This window comes from Candoia aspera, chromosome 1 (assembly GCF_035149785.1).
Source record: "Candoia aspera isolate rCanAsp1 chromosome 1, rCanAsp1.hap2, whole genome shotgun sequence".
Classification (NCBI taxonomy): Eukaryota; Metazoa; Chordata; class Lepidosauria; order Squamata; family Boidae; genus Candoia; species Candoia aspera.
The window spans coordinates 32,912,644-32,925,780 of NC_086153.1; positions in this window are offsets into that span (position 1 = coordinate 32,912,644).

Below are 13,137 nucleotides of genomic sequence, written 5' to 3' on the forward strand. Positions count from 1 at the left end.
TGGAATGTGAATCTGGAGGGGAGGGTGATGTCATGAGTACTGATGGTGAGCAGGAGGGGGCCTCTATCCAGGGGGGAAAACGCATGCGTAGTACTGAGGAGTTAAGCAGCCATTCAAGAGACACAGATCAGATCCGCCTTAACCTTTGGGGTTTATCTGTCTTGGTTTTTCCCATGTTTCTTCAGTTTGTTAGGATTTTCTGTCTAATGTAGCAGTAATAAAACACTAGAGACCTATTCCTTGTCTCAGCATGGTTCCTGGCTGTTAGGACAGATTCCTTCATTCAAGTTAGAGACTCTTTACAGGCCTTCTAACTGACTCCATTATTTCTACTAAGGATGTTAAACAGGGTTGTGTTCTAGCTCTTAGTCAGTCTCTTTATCAATGATATTATCTCTGTCCTGAAGGACACCAAGTTCTTCCCAGCCAAAATTGCTGACAGAGAATTGTCTGCTCTCCTCTATGGTGATAATCTAATCTTACTTTCTACTACATTCACTGGCCTGTGTGGATTGCTGCCTTGTTTAGATCAATACAGTTCAAAAAATTCCCAGATTATTAAATTGCAAAAAACAAAAGTTATGGACTTCAACCAGAATCTTCCCAGACATAAGTGGAGAGTGGGCACTCTGTTGAGCAAGTAACTGTCTATTGATACCTCACTCTGTGGTTCATCAACACTAGATTCATCAACACTAGGATTAACACCAGGTGAACTATCAAACAGCACAATGCACCCTAATCAAGGAACTATTAACTCAGGCAATCAACCAAGCAGCAAACAACAGCCCAATCAAAGAACTCCCAAGGAGAGAACAACACCCTCACCAACACAAGCAGGGCAAGCCACGGTATATAAACAGAGAGCACTCCCTCTTTGCACTGAAGATGTTGCTTAGTCTGGCAGTGAAATGTCTGCAGGAAAACAACAAGGCTCAGAGAGCACCAAGGACTCCACAGTATTTACATCATCAGGCAGCTGGCTTACCCACCATCATACCAGCAAAATCAAGATAGCTTGGCAGCTAAATGTACTACTCAAATGGTGATACTCTGCTGCTGGTGGTTTAATCCCACAAGCACTTTATCTTCTTAAAATGAAGCTTGCCCCTTTTTTTCTTTATGGGCAGAGCCATGGGGCATTTCTTCAGCATTTCATCTGGAATAATTTCAAAACAAGTTTTTAAGATCCATCTTGGCAGTCCCAAAAGGCACTCCCAAAACCTTTCTTCGAGCAGAGACAGGTATTCAACCTAACAGAACATCGATCACCCTTAGAACTTGGTCAAGCTCACCCTTTGAACAGAGTCACACTCAAGTCCCTTCCAGACTTTCAACCATCCAAACTTTGTCTGATCAAACAAATGAAATGTATGTCTAGGAAACAACCCAACTGGGTTTACGGTAATGAGGGGACTTACCTGCATGTGTGGATACTCACCAGAGGCCCTTGCTCATGATAGCAATTTGATTGCTTTCCAGTTCTTTAAGAAAAAGATAAGAGAATTTGATCGAAGTGCAATTGCAAATAACAAAGGTGCTCCATGGTATGCAGAAATAAAAACCAGGGTAGAATGTGAGCTATATTTAAAATATATCACTATCTCTTCTCTTTGACCAGCCTTAACAAAACTGTGGATACAACAAATGCCCTCTGCTATATCTGAGGGCCACTACAAGAAGATCGCTCATACTCAGCAACTCTGCCCTTGCAAGGACAGCAGTCTAGAAGACATTTCACATTATCTTCTTCAGTGTCAACTTATGCTGTCACCTGCTCCAAATACTTGGATCCTTTCCTTCAAGTAATAGCACACTGGCCAGATCACCATAAGACTGAATTTTTACTGAAATCCCAGAAGACAGCCGTTCTCTGGCATTTGGCAGCTTTTCTCATGAAAGCAGCTCAGTGACAGAAACGTCTTCATTCCCTACATAAATCAAACTTCCTTTGATTTTTATTGCAACTTTTAAACTATTGTTAATGGGTAATTTTAAACTCTGTATAACCTGAATTTTGCCAAACCATCATAATTTTGTGTTTTTATTGCATAATTGGCATATAACTGATATTGTTATAGCACAGGGGTGCAACAATCAAATGGATGTATGTACCTATATCCTGAATTGCTCAACCATCTGCTTCATTGGATAAATCAAGATTCTAGCATCCAGCAAGAGGGAGAATCACTTTGTCTTACATGTCTTCATCACCTGATGCACATTTTTATATATGTTTATCTAGGGCTGTGATGCTCTTGATCCTTTAGTTACTAAATCAGAACCCCTTACACAAGTCACTTAGGAATATTTATTTATTTATTTATTTATTTATCAAATTTGTCACCACCCATCTCCCCCCACCAGAGGGACTCTGGGTGGTTTACAGTATGAAGGAATCTTTATTCAAACTAGTGATCCAATGAGCATTAAAGATTTGAGTAAAGAAAAGCCACGCAGCTGGCAGTTTTAAATAGCAAGGATTCCCCTTCCCATCAGCGAGTCGTGAGTTCCCCCCTTTCTCCTTCCTTTGCTGATTTCAGGTCTTTCCCAGCCACAGTCCTTCAAGCCGGCAATCAGTCCCTTTGATCTGTCCTTGGTGCTGAATTTCTCACCACAGTCCTTTGATCCCTGCAGCCTCTCACTTGACTAAAATCTTCCCATGCCTGTTCGCACCCACCCTGCAATTTCTCCCTGCTTCCTGCTTTGATGGATCTGCAGGTTGTTGTTGTTTATTCGTTTAGTCGCTTCCGACTCTTCGTGACTTCATGGACCAGCCCACGCCAGAGCTTCCTGTCGGTCGTCAACACCCCCAGCTCCCCCAGGGACGAGTTCGTCACCTCTAGAATATCATCCAACCATCTTGCCCTTGGTCGGCCCCTCTTCCTTTTGCCCTCCACTCTCCCTAGCATCAGCATCTTCTCCAGGGTGTCCTGTCTTCTCATTATGTGGCCAAAGTATTTCAGTTTTGCCTTTAATATCATTCCCTCAAGTGAGCGGTCTGGCTTTCTTTCCTGGAGGATGGACTGGTTTGATCTTCTTGCAGTCCAAGGCACTCTCAGAATTTTCCTCCAACACCACAGTTCCAAAGCATCTATCTTCCTTCACTCAGCCTTCCTTATGGTCCAGCTCTCGCAGCCATATGTTACTACAGGGAACACCATTGCTTTAACTATGCGGGCCTTTGTTGTCAGTGTGATGTCTCTGCTCTTAACTATTTTATCGAGATTTGTCATTGCTCTTCTCCCAAGGATTAAGCGTCTTCTGATTTCCTGACTGCAGTCAGCATCTGCAGTAATCTTTGTACCTGCAGGAGGTTCCCCCATATGCCCATGATAGGATGTTTAGTGCCAGGTGCCTTGGCAGGATGCACAATCCAGCTAAGGGCTCTGTCAGTCCTTCCAGGTAGGCCAGGTCAGGAAATATCCAACACAAGGACTATTGGAATTATAGTTATAGGGAATGATAACAGAATCTTGAAAGCCTGCCAGAGTATCTTTCTGCCCCTCTTATACCAAACAGAATCAAGGCTATTGGGGTTATCATGAGTTTTCTTTCTTACTCCTTCTTTTTCCCCAGTTGTTGTTTATTTAATGTTTCTTGCATTCCTTCTTCAAGGTTGTCTCTTTATTCTCTTATAGGCTGCCATATCTGGGCTACAAAAATCTAGAGGGCCATGAGCATGATGTTTCTATATGTCTTTCAGGCCAACTAGTGGGCTTTTGGAGTTTTGTAGTAAATATATTTTCTTTTATTTTTCAGTCTTTATTTAATTGAACAAATAAAATAAAATAAAATAGAAAAATAGGGAAAAAGAACAAAACAACCATAAGAATAACAAAATAATGTATTTCATGTGTGTATACATATATATATGAAATTAGCAGAGTGCATCCATGAACACCAACTAGCAGTCAGAAGACATGATGAAAACTCCTTAATCTCACAACACATGGACAGACTCAACTGTAGTTTCAACTGAGAAACTGTCAGCATCCTAGACTGAGTGAAATCCAAAACTGCTAGGGAATTCCTGGAACCTTGGCAATCAGATAAATCAGCCATCAATAGACACCCATAGATAAACCACATTTACATGCCATTCAAAAGAGACAATAAAAAAGCTAAGAAGGAAACAAAATGACCAGAACACATCCTCTCAAGCAGCCAACACCCAGATAAGCAGGTATTAACACCAGGCAAACAATCAAGAAGCAAACAATACACTAATCCAGGAACTACCAAGGAGAAAACCACACTTCCACCAATGCTGGCAGGGCAAGCTACTGTACATAAAGAGGGAGCAAACCTTCTTTAGTAGCACTGATGATGTTACCTGGTCAGGTAATGAAGCATCTGTAAGCAAACAATCAAGCTCAGAGACTACCAAGGACTCCATGTGAAGTTTTCCACAACAGTTTCAGCAAATGTGATACATTTCCATTCTGAATGGTCCACATATATCCATGTCTGAAAGAAAGTCATGCATAAGCTGCTAATAGCATCAGGTAGATATGGTAGTCCTATTGTAAAGGATTTTTTTTTAGTCTTCCTCTTTGTTCAAGTCCAAAAGTTCAGGTCTTTTTCTAAATTAAGTAACTCAAAATATTGTATATTTTCCTTAATGGGAAGTTCAGAGAGCTGATAATTTTGGTGGCTCTTTGCTGACCAGTATATGATAACTTAATAATTCTCCTCCTCCCTGGCCGCGTGCTTTATACTTGGTCCTGTTAAGCAAATGTGTCATTTTAATAATCTGTTTAGAAAGGATTTGGGGAAGTCCCAAATGACACAATGACTGAAATCAGTTCCGGTTATTATGTCGGACTTTTTCCTGTTAACTATCAAAACTATCAGTCACATGTGACAAAAAATTGTAAAACATGAACAGTGTGCGTGTGTGTATGTATGTGTGAATATATATATATATATATATATATATATATATATGTTTGTGTGTGTGTGTGTGTGTGTGTGTATTCATTCATTCATTCATTCATTCATTCATTCATTCATTCCTTGAAATAAGACAACATTTTCCTGCTGCATAAAGCAATGGCAGTTGTAAGAAATTTTGTGACTCTTCAGGAGACCACATTGTTGTACTTCTAGTCATGTGGTACATGTTATCCATCAGTATAGTGTGGAAAATAGTTACAGTATTTTTCAGGTTGATCGTATTGGAAGCTCTGGAATCTGTAAAAGTTACAAATGCATTCTTAATTAATTATGCATGGCAACAGAGCTTAGAGACGATACCTCCCCCCAGTTTATGTATATTAAAATGAGTTATGATAATTGCAGAAGTTGGAAGAGTGAAAGAATAGCTTAATCTTATTACTTCTTGAAGAAGATTGAACTTTTCTTAATGGAAAATCTGAAACTTCTAAGCTGTGCATAGGTAGTATAGTTTAGAAAAGTTCAGCAGAAAGCATATGGGGGTTTATTTTCCTCTCCCCCACCCCCATGTGGTGTGAGTCAACAGTGATTTCTGAGCTTGTTTATCACATAAATGGTACCTGGCAAATTATTAGACAGTTGCCATGGCAGCAAAGGCCGAGCACTGATTGTGTTCTTTCCTGTAACAGTTAAGACAATGATCAGTCTTGCACCCTTACAGCTAATAGTCAGCTCCTGAGTGTGGAAGTGACAGATAACATAACACCTAGTTTTTACTGATAACAAAGCAATTTAGAAATATTTATCAGATGGGCTTTTGCTGCTCAAGTGTATTTATGAATCTTAAGCAGATAATGTATATTTATGGCAAAACTGAAAGCAAGTATGTTCTCATTTTATTTTCACTAGCTTCACAAAAGTAATAGAGACGTCAGTGTGAATCAGAGCACAGAAAGAAAGGAAAGCTAAACCACATTCTGAGCTGACTTTCTATGCCAGAGGAGAAAATACAAAGCAAAAACAAGGTTGGCAGGAGAGGCGAGCCTATCAAAAGTTGGAGGAGATCTAATCACGTTATACTGGATAAAGAGTAGATAGACATGGTGGTGGACACATTCAGAATTTTGAGAGTATGTCATCACACTGGTATTAAATGGATGCTATCATGGCCTCACAAGGGTGATCAGACATCCCAGTTACATTGGGACGGTACCGAGTCTGGAGGGTGCTGGGCATATTCCCAAACTCAGGAAAATATCTCAAGAGCCTCCCCTGGCCAGCTGGCAGCATAAGTACCAGGAAGCTTGCGCTAATCACAACAACAGAAACAATTTCTGCATTTGCTGCTTATTGCACTTGAGTAAATAAGTGTACCTTGGATGCAAAATTCTAAATGACAACTAGGTGTCAACAAAGAATATTTCAGATTCTCAACCAGCAACTCTACGTCAACTACCTATAGAAATATGCTTACATTCATCTTTCTTCATAAGCAATGTATATACATTGATCCCAAAATATAATAAACAGTGAAGGGGAGTATCAAACATCCTTGTCTTACTCCGTACTCAATACTAAACCACTTAGTAAGCATTCAATTTATTTTCACTCATGCTTTACTTCCACCATATTGAAGCAACATTGTAAATTGTTTAGGTTGGTCAAGATTAAAGTGGTACAAAAATCTCATTAAAAAGAAACCAAATAAATAAATACATATTAAACATAAATCAGATATCACAGCCATCACATTCAACAATCAAACTTCAACTTCATACTCACATAAAATTGTCCATATTCAAGCCTATTCAATTTATCATTCATTTCCACTAAACCAACAAACATATAATACACTCTCATTCATATACTTGTTCATGACCGCTCTGAACAGCAAACGTCTGGTCTGAATATATCTTGTCCAGCATTATGTTGCATTGGCCTTACCAAATTTGTCTCGCAGTCACCTCTCATATCCTTTCTATCAGAATTCTGCCAAAGAACTTCCCAGCCACATTTAAGAAACAAGTTCCCCTGTACATTTGGCATTCATTCTTGCTATCTTTCCCTTTGTACAAGGAATGATAGTGGTATTCTTTCAATCATCAAGCATCAGCGTAGCCTATGGACATGTGAACCAAGTCATAGAGCCTCTTCGTAAACAAACCATATCCATATTTTAAATTTCTATGAGTACGTCATTTATACCCGCAGCCTTATCATTTTTCAACAACCTCACAGTATTTTTTTCTTTCTTTTCATCATTTTTTTGGACATAATACCAATAACAGTTTCAATACTCTTTGACATATCACTATTATTTGCATACAGATCTCTAATATACTCCTTCCAACATTTCCACACTTCAGTTTCATCTCAAATATTTCATTACTTTTACCTTTCATTCCATTCACTTCTTGGGGGCTTCTTATGCAACCCTCTTCAGACACTTGAAAAATATTTTTTTTATTTCCATCAAAATCACTCTCCATTTTCTGTGCATATTTCAGTCTTAACTGTTTCTTACCCTCTGACTTTATTCCTTGGAACTACCTTTTTCTTTCTCTGTAACTTGTACAATATCTTTCTTTCATTCTTACTTTTGGGGCAATCATTCTCTTATATCTGCTTCCCCCCACCATCCACAGTTTCTTTCATTTCATCATTCCATTAAGCATATTTTTCATGCTTTCCATTAGCTTAATTCAACACACTTCAGTGGCACTCTGGAACATTTTTTTCACTCTGTTACAAATGGCTTCCACATACTCTTTTTTTACATCCACTTTCCATTCATTCTGTTGGGAGAGTAATTTGTCTTCTAATATCTTTCATACAGGATTCCAACTTTTCCTGCAGTCAGTCCACTTTTAGTTTCATTTCTTTCATTTCTTTCCTTTTCCTTGTTGTCCATTTTCTACTTTTGACACAGCAGTCCATCAAGATTAACGGAATGCTTCTCAGGAAGATAGAGCAGGTTTAGACTACATAACCAGCCTAAGTCGTACTCATACCCCAGCCAATTGATAGTATTGGTCAACTTCAGCACATTTTGGCCATTATGTTATAAATGAAACAAAACCCCCAGCATGTTCATGCTATTCTGTTTAAGCTGGAATCTCTAATTTAATTTCTGCTTTATTACAGAGAAGCATTCTAAACCTTAGTTTTCTGTTTTTTTGTTTTTTGTTTTGGGCAGGGCGGGGTTAATTTTTGCTAGTACTTTTGGGAAATTGTATTATACTTTTAACATTAATAATTATGTAGATTTATGCAAATTAACAAATCTCAGAATTTAATCTTCAAAATCTGGTACTCCTGAACATAACTAAGTACAAAATATTCATTTACCTGGAAGTAAACTGGTAAGGATGTTCTGCCAGGATGGTTTCTCCATCTTACCTTTTTTTATTTCTCTGGACGAGGAAAATGAATGAAAGAATAACTAATCATTTTCTGAAAGTACAACAAAATAAATCTGGCATTATTTCTAATTAATGGAACATGCTAGCATTCTTGAGATATGGTTTACCAACATTTGATTTAAAAATTCTGGTGGGTGAAAGCATGGGACTTGAGATAGATTGGGAATGAAGATTTGGTGGAAGGAGAGGTAGTAGCAAAACATTTTTAACTGATGTAGTTGAGGCTGGTAGATTGGCTACTGAAAGTGGGCAATATAAATAATTCATGTTGGTTCTACCTACAGATCAATGTTAGTCAGAGACTTGCATGTTTCAAAAATAATTCAGAAGTTCATTCGACCTCACACAAGCATCACTCTGTTGTATATTAAAGCATCCTATGTGAGCATGAAAAAAAGTGACACAGCTTGGAGTCATATTAACTTTAATGAGTGGATTCCTTAAAGCAGCAACATTCTTTTTTAGGTTTTAAGCTTGAAAAACATTGGACTGCTTTAATGAATAGCAGAGAGGTGTTGTGCTCTAATGAAGGCCAAAATACTTCTGAATCATTTTTGAAGTATGCAAAAGCCTAAAACTAATAATGCAGCTTCGTTCCAGTGTGAATTCACTCCCTATTTTACTTTACAGGATAGGATTGCCACATCTGGGCTGCAAAAATCCAGATGACCAGTAGAGTTTTCTGTACTTCTTCACCTCCATTTAGCGGTTGCAGATTTGTCCAGACAGATCTGGTAGCCCTCCTGCAGGAGGAAATTCAGAATAGCTTTCAAATTATGACAACAAGGCAATTAAAGATTTGTAACTGTCCTATCTTGGAGCGAAGAACCACACTGAGATGGTAGCTTGAGTCTCTAGTGTTTATCGCCCTACTCTACTAGACAGAAAATCCTACCAAACTGAAAGGCCATGGGAAACCCTCACAGATAAACCCAAAAATCAAGGCGGGTCTGCTCTGAGTTTCTTCGAAGGAAAGTTCAAAGTCTCTAAACTATGCATGTGCTTTTTCCCCGGGATAGGGGCTCCCTTCTGCTCACCATCAGTACTCATGACAGTAACCAACTAAGTGCCTTCCTTTTAACAAATGAAGTATATCAATTTATTATATTCTTAAAAATCCATTCAATCATTTCTGATTCCCCAGAGACTGCCTGGATAAATCCCTGCAGTTTTCTAGGCAAGGTTTTTCAGCAGTAGTTTGTCATTGCCTGCTTCCTCGGGCTGAGAGAGAGTGACTGGCCCAAGGTCACACAGTTGGCTTTGTGCCTAAGGCAGGACTAGAACTCATGGTCTCCTGGTTTCTAGCCTGATGCCTTAACCACTACACTAAACTGGCTTTCTTATTACATTTAAGCATCAATAAATCTAACACCCTTGGAGAATAATGTTTATATTTTCCAAAAGTGTTTTCCGTTTTGCAACTTTTTTTTAAAACAGTGTCATTTTCTTTCAAAAGAAATTCCTATCTTAAATATATTTTCGTTATCAAATCTGGGGGCACAGAATTTTTCCTCTGAAGGTAGAAGATGAGAGCAAAAATGATTTAGAAACAAGCTCAAGTTCCATAAGTGCATATACCAAACCTTGTTTTCATTAAGGCAGTAAAACAGCATGCTGAGATTTTGTTCCATCCTTTCCTTGCATATTTATTTTTCAGTGTAAAGGAAATGTGTGTGTGAAACACAGAGAGAAAATGTATGTGGAAAATGTTCATTCACATAAGCTTCCTCTGAAGTAGTAAAGCTCAGAGACATTTTTACTACTTACTGAGAACTTAGCCCTAAGGCTAAAGAACATATTGACATGCATTTTAATGGAGTACCGTCAGCTTCAATTGCCTGGAGTTGTTATCTGTACAAGGAAAACACCCACCCACTTAAAGTCAAGTTTCCTGGGAGTTCTAAACACAGAATAGGATCCAAAATCCATTTGTATATTTGTTTTTTACCTATATTTGATGTGTACATAAGATATTCAGCCATCTAGGCCGAACGTGAATCCTGGAAGGTGCATTTACTTGTATGTGGGTGTATGCACACACATACAAACATTTGTTTAGTTTATTGTCAGTTCCAGCAGTATCTGAGAAGAGGCAAATCTCAATCTGTGGTTTTAACATGTACTTGATTCTTCACACTGTTTAATGAATTGTCTTAATGAGTCACATCTCCAGTCCTTGGATTAACTAATGTGCTAAATAAGCAGTGGAACTGCTCTCTAGTCCAGTGATTTTCACTCTTCAATGATCTTCAACTTTTAAAGGACACTTTTATATCTTGATTTGAGCTCTGCTCTATTAAATACCTTGCTGGATCAGGGCAAAAGGGCCTATATGGCCCAGCCTTTTGTGTCGTATGTTCAGGAAGCTTGTAAACATGGACAGAAGAGCAATCACAGCCTTGTGTTGTTCTTCCTTGGGCACCGTACTTGCCTGCAGAATTACCCTTGATTGAACAAGTAGAAGGAGATGGGAGAATACGCAGCTATCCCACTTGCCACTACCATATAGTCGAGACAGCAGGAATGGAATTCTGTGCACATACAGCTGTACATGCAGAGGTTACATAGTAGCAGCTAGGAATTTACACCACCAGAAACCAACATATTTTATCTTATTTATTTCATATGGCATAGCAGAATACAGCATTATTGCATACACGTTCACAGAACAATATATAAAATGTGTATAAAATATAAAACATTAGGACAGTAGATTATTTTAAAAACATGCAATATGAATAATGAGTAAAATTATAAATAGAATTAAGTTATGCATGAGCAGTTACTAGAGTGGCTAAGCCTATGGCCGAATATCTAGATTGTTTAGACATTGGACAGCAGTGCCCTTAAGATGAGGTAGTTCTTGCAGGGAGCCAGGAAACCTTCTGAGGGGATATTCCATCATGATGTGATGTGAAGTTTGTGGGACATTCTCACAGTTACAGTTAGAATTATTGACCCGCCCCCATTTTTGTTTCCAATATTGGCACCTGCCATGATTAGTACAAATCTGGTTAAGCACTGTCCAGTTTTTCCTTGGGAGATCAAAGCCAGAGGGGCGTTGTGCTGGATCAGACACTAAGTTAAACAGATCTGGATTAGAGGTTGCCCACTCCTGGCACCATGCTGTCTCAATGTCAAAGTCTTTTCTGACTAATTGCTGTCCGAGTTTCCATGGCGGGTTCCGAGATTTAAGTCTAAATATTTGATCGAGGCAGTCTTTGTGTATAAGTAGTAGTTGGTTTGCATCACATTTCTGCCACTCCCTTTTTAAGGCTAGTTGTCTTCTAAGGTGTGGAGGTGGTATGTTAGATAATACTGGTAGCCATTCAGAAGGCATCAATTTAATGGTTCCTGATATTAGCCTCATAGTGTGGTTAAGCTGGGTGTCCACTGCTTTTGTGTGAGCACTGTTTAGCCATACAGGGCTACAATACTCAGCCGCCAAATATGCCAAAGCAAGAGCTGATGGCCTAAGAACTGTAGCACTTGCTCCCCAGCTAGTCCTGGAGAGTTTGGTTGGCTGAGGAATTCTGGGAGTTGAAGTCCCAGAATTCTGGGAGTTGAAGTTGCCAAGCTTGAGAAGCACTGCCCTAGAACAAGGTTGTACAATCTGAGGCCACAGAGGTCTCCACAAGCCTTTGGAGGGACTTCCAAAGCCACTTCAAATGTGACAGAGTCATCACTTCAGCTGAATTTAATTAATTAAAATTAAGACTAAATTACTTTCACTTTAATTATTCTCATGTCAGACCCGGCCCAATGACAAAGAATCAATCCAGTCAAACTTCAGTTCTTTATTTGCTCATACTGTATAGACAGAATCTTGCCAGATCAAAGCTATTCTACCTAACCTAGGGGGAGATAACCTGGGAAAGTTCTAGGGCGGTGCTATTCTAAACCTCTTCGTTTCCCCACAATCGCCTCCTGGACTATGTCTCCTCTTATCTTGTCCTCCTCCTTGGAATGTGCTCCCTCCTTCCTGAGAACCAGCAGCATTACTGAAATCCACCACATCACCTCCCCCTTCAGAGACACATTCCATCACATGTCCTGACCCCACCCACATCTTTACTGATTGGAGAACAACCCTGACAGGTCACTGAGAGAGCAACGTAAAGGGGTGAATGTTGAAGAGCTATCAGAAGGGGGCAATCAATCTCTAGGCCAGGCTAGTCAAGTTCCCAAATGCACAATTGGCCACAGAATGCAGGACTAGTTGAGCACATGACACAATTCAGCAGGGCTCTTCTTGCATTCTTACCCTGCATATAGGAATTGGGGAGTTTGCCTTTCTGGGATGTGGATGCACTCCCTCGGAAAGTATAGCTATGTATTTTGGGAGAGCCTTTGTAGCAAGGAGCACCAACTAGCAACTTTAGTTGTAACAGTTACGCCTTTTTCTGGAAGGGGATATTCTGGTTACCATAGTTCGTGTATTGGCAATCTTATACTGGGATCACTATAATATGCTTTGTGAGCCTTGTTCTAAAGGTAGTGGGGCCCAGACCCATCTTGGGGGAGAGGTTCAGAAGTTCTCATTTGCAAGTAGTCTTTTTCTTTTAACTTCATCCACTTTGGAGGGGCTCAGGGGGTGCAGAAGGAATGTTGGTACAGTCCATACAGTCCTAGGACACTCGTTTGCCACCCCTAGGCTAAAAGCAGTAGCTAGTGCCGAATGTAGCAGGCAGGACCCAGAGCATGTATGCACTACATTGGTGATTGAAGAACTGCATTGTCTGCTGATTTATATCAAATCTAACTCATGGTCTTGTTGGTAAAGACCTGAACAACTTGGAAACAGTTTATCTGGTAG